The sequence below is a fragment of the Dipodomys spectabilis genome, unplaced genomic scaffold (assembly GCF_019054845.1).
Source record: "Dipodomys spectabilis isolate Male_0828 unplaced genomic scaffold, ASM1905484v1 ptg000516l, whole genome shotgun sequence".
NCBI lineage: Eukaryota > Metazoa > Chordata > Mammalia > Rodentia > Heteromyidae > Dipodomys > Dipodomys spectabilis.
In genome coordinates this window covers 466,303-471,905 of record NW_024871193.1, presented here as the reverse complement: position 1 = coordinate 471,905, position 5,603 = coordinate 466,303, and positions in this window count along the sequence as shown.

Sequence of the window (5,603 nt, the reverse complement as noted above, 5' to 3'; positions counted from 1 at the left end):
AGACAGGCCCAAAGAAACATAGCTCCCATGCTTTTCCTTATTTGCAATAACTAGTATATGCCTGAGACAAGCAGAAAATGTCAGATATGCTGCTCTTAGGCGAAATGAACCACAACATAAGGATTCAAATGTTTTTTTCTTTCATGCGGTTGTTTCTAACATATTTATAAGATGATTTATTTGTTGCTTTGTAGGTCTCTCCCCCACAGTATAACCCTTGTTTTCACTGTATTTAATGTTGGTATAATTTGTGGAGGGGAAGGGAAAAAGCAAATCGTTTAAATAGCGAAACAGGTGGACCCATTGCCACAATGAGATGTACAAGTCATTACATCTAAAAACGAAGTTTACAACTTTGGTGGGGGAGTGAGGGGAAAGGAATAGCAAAGGGAAACAAAGGAGGACGCAACAATGCTTACTAAGAAATGTGTTCAATACTTTGCCGATGTAATTGTAACCCCTCTGTACGATATTTTCACAATGAAGAAAAAAAGAAGTTTGATTAAAAAAACAATATTGTGGCTCAGATGTGTCCCCATGGCATGGACAAAATTGTGTATTAGTGAAGACTAGTGAGTTATCTCATGCAGACAATTGTTTTGTTCTGGTTTTCTCAGTCATGAACCTTGAACTTGGGGCCTAGGCACTAACCTTTAACTCTGGGCTCATGGATAGCCCTCCACCTCGTGGATCCAAGGACCCCCTTGCAGCAGAGTGCCAAAGCCTAGGGGACTATAGCTGAGGTCTGTCATCTTGCCATCTCAGGAAGCTGAGATCTGAGGATCTGGGTTCCAAGCTATCTCAGACACAAAAGGTTCCATGAGACTATTATCTCCAATTGACCACTAAGAAACCTGAAGTGGAAGTTTGGTGCTTGTGGCTCATGCCTGTCATCCTAGCTACTCAGGAGAATGAGATCTGAGGATAATGGTTCAAAGCTAGTCTGGGCAGGAAAGTCCTTGAGACACTGTACTCCAATGAACCACAAGGAAACCTGAAGTGGTGCTGTGGCTCAAGTAGTAGAGCACAAGACTTAGGCTGAAGAACTCAGGGACAGCACCCAGGTCCAGACTTTAAGTGCTACAACAGACAACAAACAACAAGAAAAAGCAGAAACAAACTAACAAATCTGAAGCAGAGGGCTGGGAATGGGCCTTAGGGAAAGAGTGCTTTGCATATATGAAACCCTGGGCATGATTTCTCAGGACAACATCACTAGAAAAAAGCCTGAAGTGTCTCTGTGGCTCAAGTGGGAGAGAGATATCCTTGTACAAGAGAAACTAGGTACACTGCTTAGGTCCTAAGTTCAATCTCCAGGAATGGTGTATGCATGCATGCACACAGACACACACACACACACACACACACACACAGACCAGAAGTGAAGCTGTGACACCAAATGGTAGAGCACTGGGCTTCTGCACTGAGCTCATTTTCAGCACCCAGGCCCTGTGTTCAACCTCAAAACCTAGCCACCCAGGGCCCAACTAGGAGATGTCAAATGTTTCAAAACATGATGAGCTTCACCAGCCCTAGATGACAGGAAGCTTTGTGATATCCGACATGTGCTTGGATTTCCTAAGGTTCCAGAAACCTAGGAGAGGCATCATAGGCCCATCATCGACTGCAATTAAAAATTTTATTAGGTTCAGTGCCCTAGTTGTCTGCCAGAAGGACTCCTGAATTATACTGAACACTGTATCTGAACACCGGAATATAGTCTCACAAAGGCAAGATAAGTGCAGGAAAGTTGGCCTGCCAAGAGTGGTGGCATAAATGAAGGCATTCTGTCAAAACAGAGCACTGGTGAGAGAGATAGCTTGGGGTACAAAGAGGCCTTTTTCTCTGACCTTCAGAGCCTACCCACACTCATCCTCACTAATTGCCCCAGATGCAGTTGTTTGTTACACAGCTGTACAGGAGTGAGGCCTTTTGTCTGCCTGTCCAGACAATGAGACACTTCTTCCAACAGGCCTGGGATGCAGAGAAACCCTCAGGCTACACTGGGAACAGTAAAGGGAGCGCCAGAACATGCAATGTCTTGAAAGCCCTCTCTGTGCTATGAAATCATTGTATTGAAAACAAATTTCCTAGTTCAGTGCCATTCATCATAGCTACTCTGGAGATTCACCTATTGGGATACATCCATCCATATACAAATAGATGGAGCTACACGATCTTTTATTGGTGGTGGGGGGGCAGGTTCTGGGGTTGGACATGAACCCTAGACATTGTCCCTAAACTCCTTTTGCTCAGAAGTAACACATTAAAATTGAGTCACAGCCCCATTTCTGGTTTTTTATCAGATCTCATAGATATAATAGTGTCAACTTTCCTACACTGGCTGGATTCAAACTAAAGTTCTCTACAACTTAGCCTTCTGAGGAGCTGGGATTACAGTCAACAGGCACTGGCACCTGCCTTTCTTTTCTTCTTCATTTATTACTCTGGACATCTGACTTCTTATCAGGGTCATTCCAATGGTTTGAATTTATAAGTAAACTTTATCGCTGCTTTCTCTGAGAACAATTTTCTCTCCTCATCTTCCCCTCTGGCCACAGGTTTGAAGCCAAAAATGAGAAATGAGTGTCCCAGGATTTTGGAGCAAATGTCCACAGGACATGCCAGTTCAGTCACTTAGCATTGAGCTGCAGTTTCAGGACGAGAGGACTGAAACCTTGAGCAATTTTCATACTGTCTGCATTGCTCCTTTTGTCTATAAAATGACCTAAAAATTATGAAAGTTTTTTGTCTACACCCTTAAGTATCTAGAACACACTAGAAGCATCTTCCTGTTTCTGTTTTTCTCTAGTTTCTCTCGAGATTTAGACAAAAAGGTTTTGTGGAGCAGCATCTCAATGAATCCCTAAGGAAAGCTGCTTAAATCCTCCTCAAGAGATGACCATTCAAAGCCAGCCTGAGCAGGAAAGTCTGTGAACCTCTTATCTCCAATAAACCACCAGAAAACCAGAAGTGGAGCAGTGGCCCAGAGGGTAGAGCTCCAGCTTTGAGAGAGAAAGCCAAGCAAGAGATACTGTCCAGAGCAGGCAGGAAACCCTGGGAGGTGCTTATGTCCATTTATCGACCAGATGGCTGGACATGGAGCTGTGGTGGTGGTAGAACCTCAGCCTTGAGCAAAACAGCTCAGGAATGCATTGGACCCTGTGTTTAAGCCCTGGGATGCCCACAAAAAAGTTCAAAAAAAGAAGGCCAAGTTATGTCCCAGTGTCCTCCTACCAACTTATGTGTGTATATTACTTCCCTGATTGCAAAGAGACCACATGCAATGCTTCTGCTTTTACTTATTGATTTATTTTTCAGATATACTCATTGCGCATTTCAGGCCCATTGCTTTTCTCTTCCAGGTTCCACGCCTGCTTCCTTATATGATGCACACTTAAGCTCTCAGCAGCCTTTATTTACATTTTATTATGAGGCCCACGGAGGAACAGTCACAAATCAGGAAGGAGAAGAGAAGATCAGGGTTCATAGTTATAACAGATATTCAGAAATTTAACTTGGGGATGAAAAATGGTAGCCTACTTATGTAAAAACTACCATTAAGAAAAAGATGAGGGGGCTGGGAATGTGGATTAGTGAGAGAGTGTTTGCCTAGCATGCAAGAAGCCCTGGGTTTGATTCCTCAGTAGCACATACACAGAAAAAGCCAGAATTGGTGCTGTGACTCAAGTAGCAGAGTGCTAGAGACAGTGCCCAGGCCTTGAGTTCAGCCCAAGAACTGCCAAAGAGATACCAGGTAGGTAAGTAGGTAGGTAGGTAGGTAGGTAGGTAGGTAGATAGATAGATAGATAGATAGATAGATAGATAGATAGATAGATAGATAGATAGATAGATAGATAGATAGATAGATAGATAGATAGATAGATGATAGGTGAATCTGGCCTTGGATGTCAGTAGGAAAGAAGGGAACACTTCCCAACCATGAGGCCTTCTGCAGTGTGCCAGGATACCAGCATCTCCTTCACATAACCACAGAGCAGGAAGACTATCTCTCTCCCACTTCTCAGGCAGTGGAGGGCCCCAGAGTCAAGAGGGAGGAGCCAGGTTCTAACTCAAGTGCTTGGATGCAGAAAAGAAAGTGCCCTGCCTCTCCTTGCACTGGGGATTTACATTAATGATGTGGAGAATGAAGGAAGGAGAATGGACTGGCAGAGGTAGAAGAAGGGCCTTCAAATCTGACAGATGGAGAGTCAAGAACTCACTCCCTAAGACCAAAAAAGCAGGATTTTTCTACTCTGTTCCTCCCCTCTCCCCCGCAAAACTGGCTCTCTATTGGTAACCTAAAGATAGCGTGAGGCTCCCTTCACCTGAGGGAGGAAGGATAATTAGTCATTGTTTGAAGAGGCTGAGAAAAGCCTGACCCTGGTGTGACTCCAACAAATATTTCAGGTTTCCCCCCATTGCTGGCTGTGCCTGGAATGAATGAAGTGGTTTTGCAGCTCACTTCCCTGTTGAGTGTGTACATTCTGCCTCCTAATCGTGCAGGCCTAGTTCTCTGCACCTAGCCTGTTTTTTTGAAACTGTTTCCTGTCCTTCAAATACAGAGTTGCATTGGAGTTCTTCCTCCTAACAGGGCTAGGTCTTGGATCCTGAGAACTTCATTTTTACCCAGGATGGGTCAATGATGTTTCTTTCCTGCTTCTATAGCTTGAGAATTCTAAGAACATTTAGAGTGTAAGTAATTCTCATCACCAAGGGAAACCCAGGAATTCTTGAACATGTGACCTTTTGGAAGCCCACTGGAGGACACAAGATGATTACAATCTTCACGTGAGTGGCTGGGCAGATGGATCTGCTACACTTGAACCTTGAACTCAGCCTGCTTTCCTAGTCCATGTCCTTCTTTGGTGCTTGTCCTACTAACTCCTCAGGAGCTTCCAAGATAGAAATAGATTGATCAAACCCAAAGGGAGTTACTGGCTTTTTCCTTCTTTTTCTGTCCTTTGCTTTAAATGTTTTGCAGATCTTTGGACTTGAATTGTGGATCTAGGCTCTGTCCCTGGGCTCCTTTGGCTCAAGGCTAGCTCTCTCCCACATGAGTCCCTTTCTGCTTTGTCTGTGGTGAAGTGGAAGTCAGAGCCTCATAGACATTCCTGCCCTGGCTGTCTTCACCCTGTGATCCTCAGATCTCAGACTCCTAAGTGAGGGTGACAAGCATGAGCTTCTGTTGCTCTGCTAAGCTCAGAACTATAATGACATTGAAAATACAAGTCAACTGTTCATCATAAAGGGCTTGGGAAGCATATTAACCCTTTCAACATTGGACCTTTCAGAACCCTGAAGCACACAAGGTTATAATGCTAGAGACAGAGAGCCTGAACATATGGATCTGCTATACTTGAACATTGAGCTCTGACTCCAATTCTGGTGTACACCAGCATTCATTTTCCAGAAAATGTTCTCATAATTAATAAATAGGAAAAGTACTTTGATTAACCCTCACTTTTTTTCCAGGTATGTGTCTCGAACTCAAGCCTGGGCACTATCCCTAAGCCCTTCAGCTCAAAATGAACACTCTACCACTTCAGTCACAGCTCCACGTGGGGTCTTTTGGTGGTTCATTGGAGGTAAGAGTCTAACAG